This window comes from Podarcis tiliguerta, assembly GCF_965153285.1.
Source record: "Podarcis tiliguerta genome assembly, chromosome: 17".
NCBI lineage: Eukaryota > Metazoa > Chordata > Lepidosauria > Squamata > Lacertidae > Podarcis > Podarcis tiliguerta.
In genome coordinates, this window is record NC_139550.1 from 12,323,208 (window position 1) to 12,349,170 (window position 25,963).

General features: G+C 45.4%; 2 long non-coding RNA genes across 2 annotated transcripts in view; one reads left to right on the forward strand and one right to left on the reverse strand.

Moving 5' to 3' along the window:
* The window catches only part of LOC310668040, a 1,372,673-nt gene that overhangs the window by 692,071 nt on the left and 654,639 nt on the right, over positions 1–25,963 (reverse strand). Inside the window, exon 2 of the long non-coding RNA XR_014506569.1 lies at positions 25,406–25,515. This is a non-coding gene — a long non-coding RNA (uncharacterized lncRNA). The remainder of the gene's footprint in view (positions 1–25,405; positions 25,516–25,963) is intronic.
* On the forward strand, positions 15,191–18,924 carry LOC310668048. The gene is made up of 3 exons (XR_014506578.1): positions 15,191–15,298; positions 16,282–16,352; positions 17,853–18,924. It is a non-coding gene; the product is annotated as an uncharacterized lncRNA (long non-coding RNA).

A 25,963-nucleotide genomic window follows, 5' to 3' on the forward strand; every position in this document is an offset into this window, starting at 1 on the left:
ATCCCCGCGGCGGGGTGCGCTCCCGTTGTTCGGTCCCAGCGCCTGCCAACCTAGCAGTTCGAAAGCATTCTCGGGTGCAAGTAGATAAATAGGGACCGCTTACTAGCGGGAAGGTAAACGGCGTTTCCGTGTGCGGCTCTGGCTCACCAGAGCAGCGATGTCACGCTGGCCACGTGACCCAGAAGTGTCTTCGGACAGCGCTGGCCCTCGGCCTCTTTGAGTGAGATGGGCGCACAACCCTAGAGTCTGTCAAGACTGGCCCGTATGGGCAGGGGTACCTTTACCTTTACCTTTTACTATACAAGCCACTATGGATGTAGGATTCCTGTAAACCAACATCCCATACAATGATGGTTCACAAGCTATAAGGAACACCGTTTCAGATAAAATCACAATGGACTTTGCTACCAAACTCTGCCCTTTTGTCCTCACTCACAACCACTTCAAATTTGGAGATGACCTGTTCCTTCAGATCAGTGGCACAGCTATGGACAACCGCATGGCCCCACAGCATGTCAACATCTTCATGGCAGATTTGGAACAACGCTTCCTAAACTCCTACTCACTCAAACCTCTCTTGTATCTGCAATACATTGATGATATTCTTATTACCTGGACACATGGTCAGCAGACCCTAGACACCTTCTACCAGACATTCAATGACTTTCACTCCGCCATCAACCTAACAATGAACCAATCTATGCAAGAAATACATTTTCTGGACACCACTATAAAAATACAGGATGGGCACATAGACACCACCTTATACTGAAAACCAACTGACCGGCAAACATCTACATGCTTCCGGCTACCATCCCAAACCTACCAATCAATTGTATATAGCCAGGCTCTATGTTACAGCCGCATCTACAGAAAGGGATTCTCACCTAAGAGATCTACAGCAAACCAAGACAGACCCAAAAGAGAAAATAACACAACACCACTAGTAATCACATATAGCTCCCAAGTTAAAACAGTTCAATGCATCATCAGACATTTACAACCTCTCCTAGACAATGACAGTTCTCTTTCTCAAGCTCCGGGAGGAAGACCTTTCATCGCCTACAGACAGCCACCCAATCTTAAACAACTTCTCACCCACAATAATACAACAACCAGACTTAACATGGACACTGGTACCAGAGCCTGCAATAAACCCAGATGCCAACTTTGCTGCCATATACACCCAGACAACACCCATCACTGGCTCCAACAACATCAAGGGCTATTTAATTGCTCATCTTCTAACACGGTGTATGCCATCAAATGCCGGCAGTGCCCTTCAGCAAAGATGTTTGGCTCTTAGCTGGGGCTATATGCCATGACACCATTGCCTGTATTGGGCTTCATCTTTTAGCAGGATTTGTCATTTCTATGCTACTGCAGGACAGTGTCAGAAACTCAGGTATATAAGCTAGGTGCCAGATGGCTCCTTAAACCAGGGTTTCAGCTGCCAAAACGGAAGGCCTAGTTGCCATTGGGGGGCCAGACAGCTCAAAAGTCGTATTTTTCAATACTTTTTGGTTCCTGAAATGGGTTCTGATTGTGCAGACAAAACATAACGGACAAAATGCTACAGGATACGTTGCTAGTGTGTGAAAACAAGTCAAGATCCAAGGATCCCCAGGCATGGACCTCCAGATGGTGGAGATGTCAGGGGCATCCTGGCACCTGGACATCTTCACTTGGTCGCAAGCGGCCAATGCCCAAGCGCAAAATGCACCTGGCAAATTTTGAATGCTGCTGTAGGATGGATGCTCGTAAGTCAGTGTTTTGATGTATTTTAAATGTTTGCGTCATGTACTGCTTTTATCACTGTAAGCCTCTTTGAGACATTTTATATAGTAAGCCCATGTTAGGTGGTCTGTCCCTTCCTTCCGCAGGGCCTGTAAGACACAGCTATTCCGCCTGGCTTTCCATTTGAACTTAGCCTGATCTTTTATTCCCCTTCCTTCCCTCCCCCTTCCCTTTTTATGAAGATTACCCGCTCTGGCACCCCACAGCCAATTCTCCCCTGGTCTTCTCGCTGGCCCAAATAGGACTAATTTAGCCAGCTAGCCCTGGTGATCATCTAATGTTTGTTGGATGGATTTCCCCCCTAAATTGATTTTTGAATTCTGACTTTATTGTTATTCACGTTTTATACTGTATGTTATGCTTTTTTGTTGTTGCATCAATTAAGTGTTTTAAATTTGTTGTTAGCCGCCCTGAGCCCGGTTTTCTGAACTGGGGAGGGCGGGGTATAAATAAAAATTTATTATATTTACAGTGGTACCTCGGGTTAAGTACTTAATTCGTTCCGGAGGTCTGTACTTAACCTGAAACTGTTCTTAATCTGAAGCACCACTTTAGCTAATGGGGCCTCCTGCTGCCGCCGCGCCGCCAGAGCTTCTGTTCTCATCCTGAAGCAAAGTTCTTAACCTGAAGCACTATTTCTGGGTTAGCGGAGTCTGTAACCTGAAGCGTATGTAACCTGAAGTGTATGTAACCCGAGGTACCACTGTATTTAATTTCTGTCTCCCTGCCCAGGGGCAGGGATGGAGGAAGGGGGGGGCGATGGGTGTGGTCCGCCCCGGGTGTCACCACTGAAGGGGGTGACAAAATACTGGATGACACACCACAGGGCCTGCAGCGCGCCCGAACCACGCATCTCACCTGGGAAAGACGCAGTGGCTTGGGCACACACAGGCTCCATGCTGCCCAAAAGGTCTACCTGCTGCCTCCCCCCCAGCTATAGGGCGACTGAGTGGGAAGAGTCAGGCAGACTCCAGAGGCGCTGTGGTGTGTCCTGCCCCTATGGGCTGCTTGCCACGCCCCTGGGCATGCTGCCCCAGGCGCCCAAGCAGCTTCCTCCGCAGTTGCCCAGGGGTGGGATAGCTCTCTCACCAGAGAAATGAGCAAACTGCTTGCAGGCAGCTTTTGAAATTGGGGTGAGGGTCCCCCCGTCACTTACCTTTTAAAAACGTTTGTGGGGCAGTTTTGCCATGAGTGTGATGTGCTAAACCCTCCGAGAGAAAACAACCGGACTGAGGAAGGCTACTCAAGCCATTCATTTCTTGTCTGAAAAGGCCTTGCGTTCGACTTAAAGCCTGGCTGTTTTCGACAGCGTTGCCCCCTCGCCCTTGCAGTGCGTTCCTGCTTGGAGGCTATTGCATTTTTCCCCCTCCAGTGAATCGCAGCTGGTACGAGAGACCGTGTTCCTGGGAGTGAGAAGTGGTTGCTTTGATTGGCAGAGCCAATCTCATGGAGAGCTTTGAACGTCAGGGCAGAACCTTTGAGCTTGCGCTCTTGTGTTCTGAGCTGAGCGGAACAGAGAAGAATTCTGAAGGGTTACGTTCGTGCCGGCCTGTCACACTGAGCAGCCGAGTTGCTGTGTTTTTGTACTTGAGCTGTTTCAGGCTGTGTGACTTCGCTCCTAGTAGCAGTATATTTTAAAGCTGCCTTCTTCAGCTCTATCCGGCGATGGCGCAGCCACAACTTGGGAACTGAAGCTCACATGTTCTGCCCACCTAATGATCCCTTGCTCTTTTTAGACCACCCGCCAGCATTCCACCGCTCTGAAGGTGTTTTCAGCGAGCGACGTGGAAGATGCTTTTTATAGTTTTCCTGCTGAACGTTAAGAGGATACAGAAAGCAGAAAAGAGCCATGTTCAAAGATGGGAGTGCGCAGTCCGAGATCAGGCAGCCTCACTCTTTTCATTGACATGGAGGCCCAAACCCTGCCCTGAGGACAGACCCTGCAAAGTGTCCCTATTTTCCAGGGACAGCCCTGGATTTACTCTCAGCTCACCCAAGAAAGTCTCACAATGAGAAGAATTCTAGGAAATGGCACCCTAGTTTCTTGCTCTGCTTTGTATGGGCAGGCGCAAAATGGATGGCCCTTCCTCTGGCTGCCCACAGCTGTGTCCTGTTCACCTGCGATCTCCACACCCTGTTCCAGGTGCAGCAGGTTTGTTGAGTTTCCCTGGGAGTCCAAAGAATGGGAAAATGTCAAATCTGGGTTTTGATGCCGCTTGCGAAAAAATGCCCGTAGTTTAAGAAGAGTCATAGCTAAAGCAGAGATACAGTGGTGCCTCGCAAGACGAAAAGAATCCGTTCCGTGAGTCTCTTCGTCTAGCGGTTTTTTCGTCTTGTGAAGCAAGCCCATTAGCGGATTAGCGCTATTAGCGTTTTAGCAGCTATTAGCGGCTATTAAAGGCTTAAGGGATTAGCGGATTAGCTGCTAAAAGGCTCTTAGCAGCTTGGTGCCTTAGAAAAAGGGGGTGAGGAGCGGAAAAAAACCCCAGGAATCGCATGACATTTTCATCTTGCAAAGCAAGCCCATAGCAAATTCGTTTTGCGAAGCACCTCCAAAACGGAAAACCCTTTCGTCTAGCAGGTTTTCCGTCTTGCGAGGCATTCGTCTTGCGGGGCACCACTGTATATCAAAACTAAATGAAACTGTTATATACTGAGTTGAATAGGATCCAAAATGCAGCAGTCTGATTGGCCCCAGAACAATAGGATTCAGAATGCAGCAGTCTGATTGGTCCTAGAACAATGCAGCAGTATGATTGGTCTGCAGGAGCCACCCAATCCAGCTACAGATGGAAGTGAATCCACAACCTGATTGGCCTATAGGAGAATTCCGGAATTAGCCAATCACGTGCAGCCCATTGTGTAAATAATGTATATAAAGCAGATACTTTGGGGGAACTTTCATTCCTCCTCACCACTATGAGCTGAATAAAGAGCATGAAATCCACTCTCGACTCCGAGTATATTTCAGAAACGAATGCACCAGGTCTTAGAAACACTGTGCACGACAATGGGAAACATCTCATGACTTACATATATGTACATAACTTGAAACTGACCCTTTTGTTTGAACACTTGTACAGCTGCTGCATGACTAGAAATGCTACCAGTTGTTCAATTGGATAACCCTTCCTCCCTCTGCCTCATCTCATGTATCCCGTGGCTTAGCAGTAAGTGGATGAGCAGCAAGATGCCATAAGCCTCAGGTCTGCCTTCTCTCCTGGCATCAGCAGAGTAGCTGATGCAAGCCTTGTGCTCACACACTCTCCTGCTCCCCTGCAGCAGAGAGGAAGTCTTCAGCAGCGTTTAGTTTTGCTTTCCATAAAACCTGGCTTGCCGCTAAACAAAGTGAAGGTAGCTGATGGGTCTGAAACCCTCAGTGAGTTAGGGATTTCCCCTGCGTGCAAAGACAGTCTCCGGAAGATTGAGCGGACGAGACCAATAGTGGGTCCCAGAGACACTGGGTGGCCTCTTTGGGGGTGGAACGAAGGCGTGGAACAGCCCCCTTGTGTTAAAATTGCTTCAACAGGGATGGGGGTTAAACTTGGGTGGGTGCTGTTTTATTGGGGGAGTGGGGTTGCTTTAAATTGTTTTTAAATGTTGTATGTTAATTTGGATTTTTGGATTTTATTTTGATATCCAATGCCCTTTAAAAAATTGTTGGGGAGGGGACTGTTTTTGGGCTGTTTTATTTATTTTTCTTATGTATTTTGTGTTTTTATATTGTGATTTTATATTGTAACCACCCAGAGACTTGCATGTACAGTGGTACCTCAGGTTACATACGCTTCAGGTTACATACGCTTCAGGTTACAGACTCCGCTAACCCAGATATAGTGCTTCAAGTTAAGAACTTTGCTTCAGGATGAGAACAGAAATCGTGCTCCGGCGGCGCGGTAGCAGCAGGAGGCCCCATTAGCTAAAGTGGTGCTTCAGGTTAAGAGCAGTTTCAGGTTAAGTATGGACCTCTGGAACGAATTAAGTACTTAACCTGAGGTACCACTGTATAGGACAGTGCACCAACAACAACAATGGGTTGGAGTGTTGTTTGGAATCTTTTGCTGGGGAGTGTATTTTTTATTAGTGTGCATACATTGTTATTTCTTTTACTTATTTTTGTTACGTATTTTGTGCTTTTCCTATTGCAACTTTGTATTGTGGGCTGCCCCGTGACCTTACGGGTATAGGGTGGTATGCAAATTCAATAATTTAACAAGACTGGAGGAAGTTTAAAGATTATCTACAGAAATATTATAAGATTAATGAATGTTAGAATGACATCAGATTGAATGTAAAAGGTTATTGGTTAAAAATTTTAAAAACTAAAAGATCCAATATTTTAAGGTATAAGAAGTGATTAAGCTAAATTAGGATATTCAAACTAAGATAAAAATTTAATTAAGACAGAGGGAAGGGATTTGTTGTTTGATTGTATGATTTGGAATACAGGGAAGGGAGGTCTGGGGAAGTCGGAGAAATAAGTTAATGCAAGGAACATTATGAAGATAAAACTGTTTTTATTTTTGTTGTTTTTTCTTTGATATTTTTGGTTGTTTTGTGTTTGTGTAATTGTGTATTTTTTCTGTTTTGGTTGTTGTTTATTGTATGTTGTTTCATCTTTTATGTAAAACTTAATAAAATATTGTTTTTTTTTAAAAAAATTTCAATAATTTAACAAAAACAACAACAACCTTGCCCTGTTTAAACAGATTTGAGGTTTGCCATGATGCACCTGTGTTCCCTGCCAGGTAGGGATGAAGTGGCGCTGGCACCGAAAAGGAGATGGAGTACGCACACTATTCAGTTTTCCAACTGAGCTGAGACCAGCCTCCTATGTAAGCCCCATCGTGCCCAGACAGAAACAATGGCTGCTTGGGAGGGGGTGAGTGTTCTGGAGCTGCCAGACTGATTTGGAATCTTTTTCTTAGCCGTTCCGACACAAACGAGGACTGGGCACCCAAATCCCTTTGGCAAGACTCGAGCCTCTTGGGCTGGAGGCCAGAGAAGGAAACCTGAGCGTTCCCCACACAACCACCACCACTGGCTCCCACCCCAAGTCACGCCTCCGAGGTGCTGAGCCTGGTGCTAATCTGCTGCGCCCACCCCCTTGCTGATAGCTGTGAGGGCTTGGCAATTCCCAGAGCTGGGCTCTGCCATTTGTCAGCAAGCCTGGCTCTAAAAGGTGAGGGAGGGTGGGGATAGGGGGCAGCCTGCGAATTCCTTTACAGCCCATTGTGTACAATTGCAGGTCTTAAGGCCTTTCATTTCCCCGTTTGCCAGGCTGCCTTTGAGCTCTTGTGTTTAGTCTCATAAGCAAACTGTTTAGAGCTTTTTTCCAGCATGTATTTATAAGCCCATATGGGCATACTGAGGATCCAGCTGGAGGGATGGCCTTGCCTGCTGGAGTGGCTCCTGGCTCGTTCCTGCACTCGATTATCTCGCTGGGAAGCCTTTTGGAGCGGCAGAAGAATTTGGGTGGCGGGGATTTTTTTGAGTGAATTCTCCCAGGCTTGAACGCGCTTCCCAAAAAACCAAGCTGCGTGTCGAATTTATATGCTCCCTAATGTCATTTGCTTAGGCTGCTGTTGGATTTAGGGTTTAAGGAAGGAAGCAAGCAAACAAATGTCCTGGTTCGTGGGCAAGATTAAGCACCAGTATGTTTTATAGCAGGGACGCGGGTGGTGCTGTGGGTTAAACCACAGAGCCTAGGGTTTGCCGATCAGAAGGTCGGCGGTTCGAATCCCTGGAACAAGAGGTGTGGGATATAGCTATTAATGATAAATTAACACGTGCCATTAAGGTAAGACAGGGAATATGCAGGAGATATGATTTTGAGGAGATATGGAAGGTGTTTATAGAATTTGTACTGTTAAAACGCAAGAGGTGTTAGAATTTTGGGTGGTTGGATAGTTACAACGGAATAGTCTCAGTGGCGGGGTACACATATTTTATTCTTATGTATGATTATTACTTTGCCAATATAACAACAACAACAACAACAACAACAACAACAACAACAACAACAACAACTAATAGAAAAAAGAATATCCACAGTAAGAAAGGAGGGGAGGAAAGTCATTATATTGGTTTCATAGTTTTTGACAGGGCAATATATCACAAATTAAGATGTTTGTGTGTGTGTTTGCAAAAATCACAATGTGGGGAAAACCAATCAGCCAATCCCTCTACATACTACTACTACTACTACTACTAATTTATTATTTATACCCTGCCCATCTGGCTGGGCTTCCCCAGCCACTCTGGGCGGGTTCCAAAAAAATATTAAAATACTGTAATACATCACACATTAAAAGCTTCCCTAAACAGGGCTGCCTTCATAGCTCCATCCTTATTTCAGACATTGTGATATATCAATATATCACGATGTTTAGCTGGGGATATATCACAAAGCTGAAAACCAGGTGAGCGCCTTGCCCAAACTAGTCACAATGACAAAGAGACATGATTTTGGCCCATAGTAGCTGCAGGGTGGGTGGTTTTGCTCCAGATTTTTTTGGGAGGGGGAGAGGAAGCTAATCCTTCCCCTCCCATGCTATTTTCCTGATGTACGCCATTTCCCCACCAGCCTACAGTTTGCCATGCCATGGAGAAAACAAAGAAACATATACACGGACACGCAAATGTAATGTTCTGCCTCTCTTGCTGTCCACAATGGGGAGAAATAAATACTAAAACACCCTTTCCTGGTTCATGTGATGGCCTATGGGAGGTGTAATAGGCAGCTATGTTAGCGTGGTGGTGGTGGTGGTGATATAAAAAGCCCCAGGGCAACAAAAGGAGCTCCAGTTGCCCCGAGTGTTAAATGTCGTAAGGGGGCTAGGTAACAGAGCACAGTGCAAAAGTGTTTGGCTTGACTGCAGAAATGGATCAACGAACTCAGGCAGAGACATATTAGAGCAGGCAACCCCAAACTCGGCCTTCCAGATGTTTTGGGACTACAACTCCCATCATCCCTAGCTAACAGGACCAGTGGTCAGGGATGATGGGAGTTGTAGTCCCAAAACATCTGCAGGGCCGGGTTTGCGGATGCCTGTATTAAAGCATGGAATTAAGGCTTAGAAGGCCTTGATTGCCCTGTCAGAACTTTGTTGCCTAAGCAATACAAACACACATAACACAGACAAACAATTGGTTTGGGATTTTCTTTTTTCTCTCTCTCCCCTCCCTGCCTGTGTTCTAGCGGGGTTTATCTAGAGTATAAAGGGCTCCTGTCAGATGGAAATCTCATTTCAGCAGCAACCTGGCCAACTCTGTGCGGGCATTAAAACAGCAAACTGCATACTTACCAGCTCTTCTTATTTAGGAGAAACCCATTCTTATTTCTACAGCAGTATTTCCTCGCCTCCCATGTGGCACTGCCAACAAGTTTTCCTTTCCAGGTTTCCCAAACTGGGGCTCCTGTGGGTTTTGGACTACAACTCCCATCTTCCCTATCTAGCAGGACCAAGTGGCCAGGGATGATGGGAATTGTAGTCCAAAAACAGCTGGAGACCCAAGTTTGGGAAACCCTGGTGTATACCAAGGGTAGCCAAACGTTGTATCCTCCAGATGTTGGAGGAATACAATTCCCATTGTCCATGACTGCTGGCCAAGCAGAGTCCTAACACCTTCTGGCAAACCCCATGCTTACATCGACTGGCAGCAGCTGCCCAGGATTTCAGACTGAGAATCCTCTCCCAGCTCTACCTGTAGATGCTGGGATTGACCCTGGGACTTTCTGCATGCAAACACATGCTGTGCAAATGAACTACAGCCCTTTCTATTTTGAAGTGAGTGAGTTAACACATGTTGCCATCTAAAGTGTGATGGGTTGAGGTCTACATCCAGAGCCTAAAATTGCTTTGCAACCTCATCTGGCTCAGATGCAAGTTATATACGAAAGTCAGCAATGGGCAGTGGAGGGTAGAGCAAGATCTGGAGAAGATATTTTTGTGCATGTGGTGGTCTCTCTCTCTTTTTAAAAAATATATTTTTATTAAGCAATTTCAACAAAACAAATTATCAATCTCGCTCCCTCGACTTCCCTCAGCTCCCTTCTCCAATTTGTTTACGCTTGTTATTCTCTGCATATCAAAAATGGTACATATCACTACCTTATCTGTCATATATTCTATTAATAAATTTGTGGATGTTTCTTCAAAACCTGCCAAGGAGTCCAAGTCATTTTGTTTTTTTAAAAAATAATTTGTAAAAACTTCCCAATCTTCTTTGAAGTCATGATTGTCCTTCTCACATAGTTTATGTGTCAATTTGGCCAATGCTGCATAGCTCATCAGTTTTTCTTGCCACTGTTCTTTCGTTGGGGTTTCCTCGTTTTTCCATCCTTGTGCTAACAAGACTCTTGCTGCTGTTGTAGCATACATAAATAAATTGTTTTTCTTGGCAGGTCTTGTCGTGTGTGGTGGTCTCTTAACTTTAATCCTGACAATGGAACCAGGCACAGTGGTACCTCGGGTTAAGAACTTATTTCATTCCGGAGGTCCGTTTTTAAGCTGAAACTGTTCTTAACCTGAGGTACCACTTTAGCTAATGGGGCCTCCTGCTGCTGTCACACCGCCATTGCGCAATTTCTGTTCTCATCCTGAAGCAAAGTTCTTAACCCAAGGTATTATTTCTGGGTTAGCAGAGTCTGTAACCTGAAGCGTCTGTAACCAGAAGTACCACTGTACTTAGTAATCGGAAGCTCTTTCCCCAAGTGCTTGTAAGCATTTTCTGCCATTCACTGCCGATTCTTTGCCACCTTCAGATTTGTTTTATTATATTCCTCCAATCTTTTAAAATCAAAACTCAGCTGTTTAGAGCGTGGTGCTGATAATGCCAAGGTTGCAGGTTCGATTCCTGATCCTCAGGGTCCCTACAGTTCTTTGGAATATCTTTGGTCAGAAAGACAATGCATACTTTAAAAAAATAAAACAAAACAGAAATATGCCTCTCTTTCAAAACTCTTTAGTCATGGTTAATAATCTCTAGCTTTCCTGGTGTAAAATCAGTCCTGAAACTTGAAACTCATCATTTCTGCATCAACTGTCACTCCCTCTCAATCTGTTCCTTCATTTACCCTTTTATTCCATCTCTTCCAGACCCACCCATTCTTATCCCAAATCAGATCCATCTGTATCTAATCTACTTTGAAAACACTCCAGGCTTCCAAGTTGCCTGGCCAGCAACCCCTGCGCCCGGACTACAAAGTTATCTCTCTTTTAAAGAGACAGGGAGTTGTTGTTGTTTAGTTGTTTAGTCGTGTCCGACTCTTCGTAACCCCATGGACCAGAGCACGCCAGGCACTCCTGTCTTCCACTGCCTCCCGCAGTTTGGTCAAACTCATGCTGGTAGCTTCGAGAACACTGTCCAACCATCTCGTCCTCTGTCGTCCCCTTCTCCTTGTGCCCTCCATCTTTCCCAACATCCTTGCCGTGGCTAAGGGGCTTGAATAACTCAGAGAAGCTATGAACTATGCCGAGCAGGGCACCCAAGAAGGACAGGTCATGGTGGAGAGTTTTGACCAAACGTGCTCCACCTGGAGCAGGAACCGGCAAGCCACTCCAGTATCCCTGCCAAGAAAACTCCATGGACAAAGACAACAGACAGGGAGTTACTCCTAAGTAAAGCATCCGGAGCAGAGCAAACCAGGAACTGTGGATTGTTTGTATCCCATGGCGGGTTGATGCACCTTTGAGGATGCAGAAAAGGCAGTGGACAGTCTGAAAAAAGAGACTCCTCTCCTTAAATCAAGACTAGTACAATATTTATTTTGTAGGGTGGTGACTTGGGAAAAACAGTAGGAACAGAACGTTTGTCTGTCGTATTAACCCTTAGCGAAGGAGGGCACTGGCCCCTAGACATGCTCTTTTGCAACCGCAAGCAAATTCTCCAGGATTTGCATTGTTTTTTTGTTATTTTTTAAGAAACCCCTAGTCAGGCAAAGACCTAAATGGCTGCCACATGAGGGATGGAGCAAACTTATCTCCTCCCGCTCCAGAGGATAGGACCTGATCCAATGCATTCAAGCACAAGAAAGGAGAAACGGACTCAACCTCAAGAAGAACTTTCTGACAGTGGGAGCAGTTCCACAGTAAAATGGACTTCATGGGTGTAGCTGGGGTGTTATGTGTGTGCAGCTAGGGAAAGGGACCCCTGATTGTTAGGTCCAGTCGTGGCCGACTCTGGGTTGCAGCGCTCATCTCGCTTTACTGGCCGAGGGAGCCGGCGTACAGCTTCCGGGTCATGTGGCCGGCATGACTAAGCCGCTTCTGGCAAACCAGAGCAGCGCACGGAAATGCTGTTTACCTTCCCTATTTATCTACTTGCACTTTGACGTGCTTTCGAACTGCTAGGTTGGCAGGAACAGGGACCGAGCAACAGGAGCTCACCCTGTCACAGGGATTCGAACCGCTGACCTACTGATCAGCAAGTCCTAGGCTCTGTGCTTTGTGCAGCTGCCCCCCCCCCAATTCAAGTGAATGAATGGAAATACTTAACCTAAAAGTAGAAACTGCAGAAAGATTCTGACAGGTTTTCCTGAGCACTTGGGGCCCAAAGAAAGAATTTTAAAACAACGGTTGAGACATTTCATTCAGAATCCGCTACGGAGGAGAATGACAGGTGGGTGGCCTGCCTCCCCCCGCCCCCCCCCGCAACATAAATCCATTCTATGCCCATAAACAGACTTCATCCAAGAGGGGACCTCTTCTTCCTTGGAGGTTTCCAGGTAGAGGAGGTGCCGATGGTCACCTGTCACGAGATTCCTGCATCGCAAAAGGGGATGGGGGCTAGAACCTGGGGGGGGGGGGAGGATTCCTTCCAACTTCTGCGATTCTACGCACTAACCCTTCTCACCCGTGGGGGGGACGGGACGGGCCTTGCGCACAGCAGCGAAGCCACGAACGCCCTGCAACTCGCTCCAGCTTTTGCAGCCCGGGGCGCGCGCTCGGGGCGCCTCCTCCGCCGGTGCCACGTGGTGCTGGGGGGTCTTCCCCTTCCCCGCGGGGGAGGAGGAGACCTCCCTGCGAGGGTCCCGCCTCCCCCGCGAGCAACTCCCAGCTACCTCTTGCCAGCAGGTGGCTCCTGCCGACCGCCTCTCCTCCACCAGATCTGGAGCGCACGCGCGCGCGCTTCGGCTGCAAATGCAAACGACTCTCCTTCTTGCATTCTTATTTTATTTTTATTTTTTTAAAAAGCAAGTCTGTAAATATGCAATGCAATCGAGAGCAACCCCCAAACACCCCCCCGGCTGTTTTTTTTTTTTTTTGCAAACCGGTTTGGTTGCGGCGGAAAGCGCTCCTCCGGGAGTCCCTGGGCTCATTTTTGCTCCCTTCGTGGCGGCGGCAGCTGCAGCTCAGCCGGGTTGCAACAGGCGACGACCCCTTTGTTCTCCCCCTTGCTGCCCTCTTGCGCCGAAGTATCCCCGGCGCAGCAGCAGCAGCGCCCTCTGCAGGAACATGGGAGGCGCTGAGCGGAGCGGGGATGCCCTGCAATGCTTCCTTGCGCACGCTGGGAAAAACCGTGTCGCTGCCTTGGAGGGATTTGTTGCAAGACCGGGAGCTGCCAGCTAACACGTTGCAGCAGCGGAAGCAAACGGAGCAGGGCGGGGAAGGGGGCAGGCAGCTGAATGACCCCCGAAACAGCAAGGCTAGCTTGCCATATGGTGCAAAAAAGTGAAGGAAGGCATGCGCGGGACTGGCACTGTCAATGTTTTCATTCAAATGAATCCCCAAGCGGCTTACAAATAATAAGTGACAGTAAAGTGGTGGTGGAACATAATTAGAACATCACAAATATAGCACGAATAATTAAATATTTGATTCGATTATCCGTAGTTGCACCCGGCCTGTGTAATGCCCTCCTGGCAGGTGTGGAAAAAAAAAATACACATATTCGTAGGCATATGAAGGCAACCCTGTTTCAGGAAGTTTTTAATGCTTGATTTATTTTTGATGGCGGGTGCCCAGAGTGACTGGGGCAACCCAGTCAGTTTGGCAGGGTATACAAAATAAATTATTATCGTTGTTGTTGTGGAACATAATGAACAGAAGAAGTCATATAGGATAATAAAATATTTCATTTGATATATTTCTTTGCCGCTTTTCATTTAAATAAATCCCCAAACGGCTTACAAACAATAAATAACAATACAGTGGTACCTCGGGTTACATATGCTTCAGGTTACATACGCTTCAGGTTACAGACTCCGCTAACCCAGAAATACCTCAGGTTAAGAACTTTGCTTCAGGATGAGAACAGAAATTTTGTGGCGGCAGCGTGGCAGCAGCGGGAGGCCCCATTAGCTAAAGTGGTACCTTAGGTTAAGAACAGTTTCAGGTTAAGAACGGACCTCCGGAACGAATTAAGTACTTAACGTGAGGTACCACTGTAACAGGATGGAATATAATAGAACATCAGAAATAAAGCATGAAACATACAGAATAATTAAACCACCAGCGAAACAATTGCGACCTTATAGCACACTGTTAACAAAGCTAAAACTAAAAAAATAAGCTAAGCATCACGAAGCAAAAGGCTGATCACATGATTCACAAGTTAATACAGCAGCTTGATAAAGGGTGGCTTATAAATCATCATCGCCATCATTAACATATTAACATATTAACATACACAGAATGTCATTAGGGAAGAGCATTGCATCTAGAGGTCAAAGGTTGCCTAACTTCTCCCATGGTTTAAAAGCTAACAAAATTATGATGGTCCGTAAAAGTTATTATAGTCCACAAAGACGTATGCCTTTATAAATGTGCTAATCTTTTTGCAGATCTGGCATCCCACTAATGATTCTGGTCTCCATCATCCCTGACCGCTGGCTTTGCTGGCTGGAGCTGTCGAGACTCTGACAAGTTCTGGAGTGCTCTGTGTTGACTACCCCTCTTCATTGTGTGTGTGTGTGTGTGCGTGTGCGTGTCAATATATATATACAGTATATTAAAAATACAAACATTTTCACAACAATCTTCATAACAAATAGTTACATTCTTTCATTAATAGACATCTCCACTTCCGCAGTGGTTTTACTCAAAACTTTTCTTCTGCATTATATCTTTTATCTATTACACAAATTTTCTCTATTACAATAGTAATAGTAATAGTATAGTATTAAAAAAAATATCCAAGAAAGGCCTCCATTCTTCTATGAAAAATTCATCATTTTGATGTCTTAATTTCGCTGTCAGCTTTGCCATTTCTGCATAGTCCTTTACTTTCAATAGCCTCCGTTGGAACCTGCTCTCCTTTCCATTTCTGCACATATAATAATAGTCTGCTGCTGTTGTCATGTACATACCGGTAAATAGTTTAGTCATCTTCTTTGGAACCTCTGTCCCTATTATGCCTATCTATTTTTGTGTTTTCAGACTTGGACAGACAACACAACGTCAATTTCTTTGCCATTGTCAACATAAGGGGGTTTGGAGGGGGATTCAAGTTAGAAGAAAGGAGATTCCGACTGAACATCAGGAAAAACTTTCTGGCGGTAAGAGCTACCAAAGTAATATTCAATAGTACATTAGAATTTAATAGTACACAATAAAATAAAATATCAGCAAATAATAAACAGAGTTTTTTAACAATTACAAATAAATAATTTCTAAACTATAATCAGTAAAAATAAAAGCAAGTCGCAGTGCATAAAATAACAATACAAATTGAAAAGGAAAGACACACAACTTATATAATTATTTTTTTTAAAATATCCCTGAACTCCTCTCTTCCCAGCTCCTCCTCCTGTTCCTAAAGTCATGGTTTGAGAATGGCTCCTAGGCTTGGAGGCTGGACAGTGATTCTGATGACTTTTCAACACCAAAGGAAGACATTTTTAATTCTCCCAGGCATTTTAACTGTGGGGTTTTTATCTCTAGTGATGTGCTTTTATGCTGCTCTGCCACCTGCTGTTGTTGCTTGTTTTCTTTGTTTTTAAACTAGACTGCTTTTCGTTTTTAAATCCATCCCACAGCGGTTTACAACAGCAGGTTTACATACGGTAATCATGGCAAAACTTACCAAGACAATAAAACATCACCAAGACAGTGGTGTAAAACTCACATCAATAGCTGGGCAACAACTAGGCAAAAATACAAAATTCGGATAACAATGGGAAAGACCCCTGTTGTTGCCTGCTATATGACTGTACGCATGGGGGGCATGTACCACAAAATACCGGTAAGTGCCACTGCAGAGAATTCTTCACTGGTGCAATTTCACAGGTTGTGGCAACAAGCACCCTCCAAAAATCAGCGTGATCTAACAGGTCTGCATGGGGAAGGTGTTCTTCTAGGTAAATGTGCCCTGAAGTTGTTTAGGGCTTTATATCTTGATAACAGCACCTTAAACCTGGCAAATTAGCAGCCCTTTCTGCGCAGGTGTTATGTGTGAATGGCCAGATGTCTCTCTTAGCAGCCTAGCTGAGTGTTCTGCACCAGTTTGCGGTTTTATTGCTGTTTTTATTTTTTAAATTAGGGATGCAAGACTGTGTTCCTGCAGCGCTCTGATGTTTAAATACCAACAGCGGCGGCAGAAATGGTAAAATTGTAAGTCATAGAGGGCAAAATGTACAGTGGGATGTTAAAGTACATACAGAGGTTTGGGGGATGGGTTGGGAGAGTGATCGCGGACAGCCCTGTCCATTCCTTAATCCAGGATTAGGAATTGCAGCGCTCCAGATGTTGCAGAACTACAGTTCCCATCGCACCTGACTGTTGATGTCGCTGAAATTCTACTCAACATTGATCCAGAGTAGATTCCAATGTATAGTAAAAACTTAAACACATTGCAGGATCCCCCCAAAATAGACCAGAGGTAATTGTATTTCAAGGGACGCGGGTGGCGCTGTGGGTAAAAGTCTCAGCGCCTAGGGCTTGCTGATCGAAAGGTTGGCAGTTCGAATCCCCGCGGCGGGGTGCGCTCCCATCGTTCGGTTCCAGCGCCTGCCAACCTAGCAGTTTGAAAGCACTCCCGGGTGCAAGTAGATAAATAGGGACCGCTTACTAGCAGGAAGGTAAACGGCGTTTCCGTGTGCGGCTCTGGCTTGCCAGAGCAGCGATGTCACGCTGGCCACGTGACCCGGAAGTGTCTCCGGACAGCGCTGGCCCCCGGCCTCTTGAGTGAGATGGACGCACAACCCTAGAGTCTGTCAAGACTGGCCCGTACAGGCAGGGGTACCTTTACCTTTACCTTTACCTTAATTTTATTTTATTTCATCCAACAGAGCCATAGCAGTCAACTTACAGATTTGAAAATAAGGGATCAGCAGCCTCGAAAATAAGGGATCAGCAGCCAAAATAAGGGATTTTAGTCAACCAGCAGCCAAACGAAGCCTCAAGCGGTGGTTCCCACAGCGCAGCAACCCGGCAAAGGGGATGCAGCAAGTAAAGCCACAGTCACCTCTCCGCTGGGAAACGCTGAGCAAAGGCGAGTCCCCAGGCAACGTGGCTGATTTGATCGGCAGAAAACATGCAAGCTCCACCCCCCAGTCGTTCTTAGACTCCTTATTGGGTGAGCAACGCAGCCAAGCAACACAGTTGGAGCCTCCCTCCTCCCTGGCTGGCAGGGGGGGAGGGAGGGAGAGGAGCTGCTACCTTTGAAACCCGGGAAATTTAAGGGACATCATCAGTAAGGGACAGCAGCGGGACACGGCGCTGGGATAAGGGACTTTCCCGCCAAATAAGGGACGGTTGACAGCTATGAACAGAGCTTTACTGCTACTGAGGGCAAATGAGCGTAATAATCACAAATCCAATACATTCAGGACTGGCACTGTCCATAAGAAATCCAGGTGCAGTAGACTTAACCTAAACTTACAATAACTTATAATAAGACCAAACCTTAACACTAAGCATACTATGTACAGAAAACCACACCAGAAGGAAAAGAGATAGAAACTGAAGCCCAGGCTCTTTCTGGCCCTACTTTCATAGTCAGCATGACCTTGACTGAGAGAGATAACAGAACCAGTTTAAACCAGTTGTACTCAGCTTCTCTGAAGGAATAACCCAAACATCACAAACCTTCTGCTTGTTTCTTTCACACAGAGAAGCTTCTAGAACCCTCTTGAATTAAGTAGAATAGGAAAGATCTCTACACATCAGATCAATACTTTCTGCACCAAGAAATGCAAACTGACAGTTGACCATAATGACTGGGACAATTTGGAGAGGCAACAATTGCTATGAGGCTGCAATTTCCTTTATCTCTACTCTTAATGATACTGGAGAGCCAAAGAAGCTTTTACTTCAGAGTTATAGGTCATGTTGTCACACTTTCGAGGGTGTAACCCTCACTTACTTACCTGGGAGTAAGCCCCATTGAATTCAATAGGAGTTCCTTCTGAGTAGATATGCTTCGGATCGCACTGTTAGAATCCCCTTACTGGTTTTACTACTGTTGCTGCCTATTTTTTTTAAATCATTTTTGCTCTCATTGTTGTATTTCTGTTTTTATTATAAATCCATCCTAGGGAAGTTTATTTGAAAGGTGGGGGGTATAAATACCTAAAACAAACATACAGGCATATAGAATAAACCATGCACGGTTGTCATCCAACCACGAAAAAAAGCCTTGTCTGTTCTTGTGGCTTGATGTTCAGAATTTGGCAGGCAAAACTTTTCATGGCGTGGAAATAAATCATTTAACGCCTACTCATTGAGAAATTTGTGGAGAGCTGTGCTCATGGTTCCTACAGATCAAGCCGCTGTTAAACACACAGCTGCCACAACTGGTTAAAACTTTGGCAGCCCTAACTTTGCATGGCCCAATAACCAAATTTCCAGTTGTTGCACCAGTTCTTTTCCAACATGAGAGCATCAAAGCCTGTCTCGTGATCAGATTCCCACCCTCTCTCCAAATGACTAAGAAGGCTCAGCGATATTGCCAGCTGGCTGAATAGCCATGGTCTGGCCTGCTCCATCCTGTGTTATGCAGGAATCTTACCTGCTACTGTCTGCAAACCCAGAAGCTGTTGGGCGCAGGAACCAGGACTGCAAAAATAAACTTTAAGAAGAGGAGACTTAAGGGACATAAAGTTGAATTTTTGGATAATGCCCTCCTTTTCCTTGATGAACTAATGTCAATACTCAGCCTCACCCCCCACCAAACTAAAATTCCAAAGATCATAGAATCATAGAATCATAGAGTTGGAAGAGACCACAAGGGCCATCGAGTCCAACCCCCTGCCAAGCAGGAAACACCATCAGAGCACTCCTGACATATGGCTGTCAAGCCTCTGCTTAAAGACCTCCAAAGAAGGAGACTCCACCACACTCCTTGGCAGCAAATTCCACTGTCGAACAGCTCTTACTGTCAGGAAGTTCTTCCTAATGTTTAGGTGGAACCTTCTTTCTTGTAGTTTGGATCCATTGCTCCGTGTCCACTTCTCTGGAGCAGCAGAAAACAACCTTTCTCCCTCCTCTATGTGACATCCTTTTATATATTTGAACATGACTATCATATCACCCCTTAACCTCCTCTTCTCCAGGCTAAACATGCCCAGCTCCCTTAGCCGTTCCTCATAAGGCATCGTTTCCAGGCCTTTGACCATTTTGATATTTTACCAATGGTAATTAAACAGATACAAAGACACTATCAGTTAATACGCTTCAAAGTTCTGTATTCCAAAAAGCACAGCACTACTTAACAGAGCAATCAAGTGCCGCTACAGAAGGAAAAAACTCAAACTGGAATCAAGCTGCTACTGGTGAACTACAAAGTAAGCTGTTGTGTATTAATTGATTTTAGATACCTGCTTGTTGATTATGTGTAAAGCTTGATTATTTCGTTTGAGTGGGCAAGGCTGGGAGTTGGGGCAAGAGAAACGGGAAGTCTTTCATTGTGGCGCTAATGATCTGCCGTACGATATTTTCTCAACTGGAGAGGCTCATTAATTTGTTTCTGGTAAGGAAATATTTTCTCCTTTTCGCTGCCGCGATAAAAATGTTTTGGTTGCGCACACTTTGCAACAGAGCTTTAAACGAACCACCGCCGTCCACTAATGTATGGATTACGTGGGTAGTTAGGTAGGAGAAAGCTGACACTGCAAGAGGAAGAGTTCAGAAGGAGAACAAACTCAGGACTAGGCTGCCATCCAGATGTGCGATGGAGATTTCATGCAAGCGAATATCTAATATTTAACTTTGCTCTACATTATGATAAACCATTTAATCCCTTGGCTTGGTCTGCGCTGGACAAGGTCAGAATTTCAGCCTTGTCGTATCCTCTAGGTGTGTATATCTTATTCTTTCTGCCTGTAGCATGCCCCAGTGCTCTGCCTCTGTTCCTCTGCACTGCAGATGGAAGTTGTCACGGGGTCAAGGAGCATAGTCTGCACAAATGTAGCAGAAGAGGTGTTTTCCTAGCCTACCTGCACTCTGCTGCATCCTTCCTACTCCAGGAGGGATGCTTTCTTTGGCACTTTTATTCCAAGAGGACCCTCTTATTTTTTTTGCAGCTTTATGGACACTAGCAAAACAACAACAAACCTATGGTTACGTGAAACATACTCAATAAAAACACGTAACCGGCTTCACTTTTGAATAAATAAGGTATACTATTCATTGTATCAAATTGTAGATTTCAACGAAAGTCTCGTAAAGTTCAATGAAAAAGCAGAAGACCCAGTGGACCAGTTTATTCACTAGTCAGTTCATACACATGGTCCATACATGTATAAATATCTATTCCACCTGTCTGTCCATAGAGTCCAATAATCCACATGAAGGGTTGTTACAGTTCCACAGAATCCTTTCACAGAGTCTAAGACAAGGATTTCCAGAATATTAGCCTTGTTTCGCCATCCTAGGCTTCATCAGTACAATGAATGGTATACCTTATTTATTCAAAAGTACAGCCAGTTACGTCTTGTGTGTTTATTGCTTTATGGACACAGCACACAGCTCAGCCCATCACGGTTGTTGTTCTTAAATAAACGGGGCAAAACAACCTGTAATCTTCTATCCGTGCACATGCACTTTAAGTGTATAAATCTTAATTTTTTGCTAAGCGCACATGCAAAGGACCTTAAAAATTGCAAAGATGTATAGAGGTTGTTGGGTGAAGTTGTTGCAGAGGTGTTCAGCAGCACTGGGACAATGTACAATGAGGTTCACAAGGGCGTTCATTTCCAGTATGCCTTTAAGGACCAAAACTCCTCCATGAACTTTCTTAATCTTTTAAAGCTACCCAAGTTGCTGGCTATCACTCTTGTTACTGAACTACAACTCTCGGCATCCCTTGCCATTGACCATGTTTGCTGGGGATGATGGGAGATGTAGTCCTGGATAGCTCCGTTGGCTAGAGTGCGGGGCTGATAGTGCTAAGGTTGCGGGTTAGATCCCCATATGAGACAACTGCATATTTCTGCATTGCAGGGGGTTGGACTGGATGATCTCAGGGTCCCTTCCAACTCTACAATTCTATGAGATCCTATGAACATCTGGAGGCCCAAAGTTTCCCCACATCTGTCATACAGCAACAAATTCCATTGTTTAATGCTGCTCAGTGTGAAGAAGTAGTTTATTTTCTCTGTCCTGAATGTTCCATCATCCAGCTTCATTGTATTATGGGGGGGGGGCAACTTTTCCCCATCCAATTTATTCACCCCATGCATCGTCTCATGCACCTGTATCATGTGTCCCCTTCTCACCTTTGTTTCTAAGCTAAAAAGCCTAAGAACTCTTCACATTTCCTCCTAGGGAAGTTGCTCTACCCCACTCGATCATTTTGGTTGCAAGTGCAGACACACCATAGATTTGTATAATTATATTGATGTGTTATATTTCCAATCCGCTTCCTAATGACCCCTTAGCATGGAATCTGCCCTTTTCACAATGCAAATGTACTGGTTTGGGGCCACAAGCTCATCAAGCTCTATCCACTATGACCCCAAGGTCTCATTCCTGGTCATTCGCTGCCAGCTCAGACTCTTGTCTGTGTGTGTGTGTGTGTGTGTGTGTGTGTGTGTGTATATATATATATATATATATATATATATATATATGAAATTAAGAAATTATTTCTCCATCTCAGTATTCACCTAGCATTATATGGACAGCAGTAGGGTCATATTTATCCCTTAACGGCACCCATTTAGTCATTCATTGAAGGCATTTCGACTCCTGGAAAGACTTCCAGATCAATAATGAGCAAGAGAAAAGATATAACACACAAGGAATAGGGATGAGAAGGGATGAGGAAAGCAAGGAAACTCAGGTGCTGGTTGCAAAGTTGTTATTAAGTTTGATCCCCATATGGGACAGCTGCATATTCCTGCACTGCAGAGGTTTGGACTAGATGATTCCCCAGGCTCCCTTCCAACTCTACAATTCTGTAATCCAGCTAAGATTCTGTGATTCTGCGATTCTAAGGATGAGCTGAGAAGGAAACTGTTTGGAGGGTGCAGTTGCCGAATGGAAATGTTCTCTCAGCAGAGCTGATTGGAGCAGCCCAACTTCCTGTCTCTCTTTCGGCTGCCGCTAGCTGACAGCTGGGGCAGCAGAAGAGCCCAAGGCAGCTGGTAAATCACGATCTGGGCATGACAACTCCAGTGTGCTGCTCTAGCCTCACTGCCACCTGCCTCCTCTGCTAAGATATGCCCTCCAGCAACAGCGGGGTCCCTTTCTGCTCCTTGTTCACCACTCAGCAGCTCTGGCTGAGCAGTGTGATCAACATCATGCCTCCTATACTTCCTGCCACTGTTCCAGGTTCTTAATACCCACTGATGAATTGTAGGAACGCAACTGACAATTGCAAAGTGGGTGATAACAGAATGGAACGTTTCCAGCCTTGCAATGCATTCCTAAAGCATTCTCCTCTACCAGTACCTCTCCTTTCTCTCTCTCTCTCTCTCTCCCCATTTTCTCTGAGCATCAGGGAGAGAGCATAGTAGGAACGAAAGCCTAATGCCTTTTTGCACATAGACGTTCGCAAATGTTACAGCCATCCTTGACACCGGTGACCCGCTCTTACCTTAGCTGAACCGCTTGAAAAGCCTGTAAGTAATATTTGGAAAGCCTCATTTGATGTAGTTGCTTGTAATGGCTGTCTCGCAAAGTCGGCCTTGAAACCAAAGCTGCCAGCACCCTCATGCCAAGCCAAGTCTCAGGAACAGGTTTCTGGGTAAATGAAAGTTGCATTGCCTTCCATTAGAGGCGACTTGAAAGTAAAGTGCTTTGACTGTAATACTGCAGATGTCTGCAGGAAACCTGGGGTGGGGGTGGGGAGAGAGAGCGAGTGCCTTGAACACTGTAGTTAGATAGCTGTGCAAAAAAGTACACGAAGGGAAGAGCTAATGTGCAGGACTTCTATTTAAGATAGGGGGGAAGGAAATAGAAATTGTGATAGCATGCTATTTCAGGTAATAATAGAAAGTACTTGATGTTTACATGGTGAATGGATCGATACTAATTCTGTAGTCAGGGCACATATACAGTAGTTTGGATTATACAAGTGATAGATGCGCTCTGTACAGCAGAAATTTCCACCCGACAACATTTTATTTCTCGCTGAGTGCCGAGATGGAATTTTTTCCACCCAACTATCTGGGAAGGATTTGCATAAGAATGGCGATAGAGCAGTATTCTTTAATGATGTGCTTTTCTTTGTTAAACTTCAAAAAAATAAAAAATGTCTACGGTGCATGATGAAGTTCGGATGAATTGCCGAGCTAATGCTTTTATATTTTCTTCTAAAGAGCTTATCTTCCTGGTGTTGTGGAAGTTGCTTTATACTGTTGTCATAAAGGTTCAGGCAGCAACGCTGACCTGGTTGCAGCCTCTGAGGGTGTCCCCGTCTCCTTCCATACTTCCAGGGCCTCTTGAGGAGATGGAAGAGGAAACCCTTAAATTACTAGGGATAGGAGACTTGACAGATCTCCAGAGTAGATTTGTTGGTTATGCAGCTGAGCTGCATTTTCTTGAACCAAGGCACAGGCAACATACTTTTAAAACCCTCTATCCTCACACAGAATCATGGAGTTGGAAGAAACTATGAGTATCGTCTAGATTCCAACCCCCCTTGCAATGAAGAAATATGCCTCTGTACCTTACGGGGATCAAACCTGCAACCTTGGCGTTCTCAGCACCATGTTCTAACCAACTGAGCTATCTACTCAGCATCAAAAGCAACAGAGCCTCTGCCAGAGTTCTCCTCCTTATCCACCCTAAGTGGACTCTGACAAATAGAACTGAGCAGCTGTGGTGTAGATGATGATGATGAATATTATTTATACCCCAGGGATGCGGGGGCGCTGTGGTCTAAACCGCAGAGTGTAGGGCTTGCTGATCAGAAAATCGGTGGTTCAAATCCCCGTGACGGGGTGAGCTCCCGTTGCTTGGTCCCTGCTCCTGCCAACCTAGCAGTTCGAAAGGACAAAGTGCAAGTAGATAAATAGATACCACTCCAGCAGGAAGGTAAACGGCATTTCCGTGTGCTGCTCTGATTCATCAGAAGCTGCTTAGTCATGGTGGCCACATGATCCGGAAGCTGTACACCGGCTCCCTCGACCAGTAAAGCGAGATGAGCGCCACAACCCCAGAGTCATCTGCAACTGGACCTAACGGTCAGGGGTCCCTTTACCTTTACCTATTTATACCCTGCCCATCTGGCTGGGCCACTCTGGGCGGCTTCCAACAGGATATTGAAAACACAATAAAACATCAAACATAAAAAACTTCCCTAAACAGGGCTGCCTTCAGATGTCTTCTAAAAGTCAGATACATTGGACCCTCGGGTTATGTAATCTTCGGATTGCGAAAGCAGCAAAGCCAAAAGTATTTTTCTGGGTTATGCCGCTTGCACATGTGCAGAAGGGCTCTATCGCTACAGGTGTGCGCAGAAGCGGCGCCTCTGGTTATGGATTTTTTGGGCTGCACACGGACCCCTGGAATGAATTAAATCTGTATCCAGAGGGTCCACTGTAGTTTTTTATTTCCTTGACATCTGGTGGGAGGGTGTTCCACAGGGCGGGACCCACTACCGAGAAGGCCCTCTGCCTGGGGAGACACCTACAAAAACCTCTGTTGCCGGGCACTTTGGGGAGATTTGGGCAGATTAATGACCCCTTGGCACACACCTCAGCTTGCACTAGCACCAGCGAGCAGAGGTGGCAATGCCGATCTTTGAGTTCTAGTACAATTCACAATATTGCCTCTTTTTCAAAAACGAAAAGCTCTTATTAAGCGGGACCTGTCTTGCTCTGCTGCTTGGCCATCCTTGCAGCTTTCATTACTGACTCATTATTATACAAGGTTATCTATTTTTTTTTATTTTTTTACATTTATAAAGCAGTGACCCCTTATGGTATTTTAACCCAAATCGTTACAGGATATGGTAACGTGTTTTCCCCCCTCTGAAAGTGGGTCAGATTCACATTCTTTGCAGAATGACATTCTTGAATTAAGAGAGAAGCAAAGGATTAGGCTGAATTTGAAATGATCCTGGCTGGCTAAAGTTATTGGAAAGATGGTTATGAAATTTTAGAGGAGCATCAGGAGCCCACAGATTTTGGCAGGCTTTGATGGTCCAGCCAAAACTACTGGACTCCAGGATCCCACCAGTCCCATTTGGTATGCTTTGGTACACTCACTTCCCTAACTTCCAAGTTGGTTCCTGGCAGTGCCGGATTTACATATAAGCTAAACAAGCTATAGCTTAGGGCCCCACTCTCTTGGGGGCCCCCAAAAAAATTAAAGAAAAAAAAATACCCTACATACAGCAACAGTGGTTTGTGTTGTATAAGCTCCTATGATGTAAGTAATGGGCCCCGCCTGCTAGCCTGCTCCCTAAAATATCACTGGTTTGCTCATTTCTATATATAGGGTGCCTACATTCTGCATGGACTGCTTACATGGCAACATGCAGCACAGGCATAGGCAAACTCAGCCCTCCAGATGTTTGGGGACTACAACTCCCATCATCTCTGACCACTGGTCCTGTTAGCATTGCAGTTGCAGAGTGCAGTGCAGCACAGTTTAATGTAGGTCAAGCTGTTGTAAAGGTAAAGGTAAAGGGACCCCTGACCATTCGGTCCAGTCGTGGTCGACTCTGGGGTTGCAGTGCTCATCTCGCTTTATTGGCCGAGAGAGCCGGTGTACAGCTTCCGGGTCATGGGGCCAGCATGACTAAGCTGCTTCTGGCAAACCAGAGCAGCGCA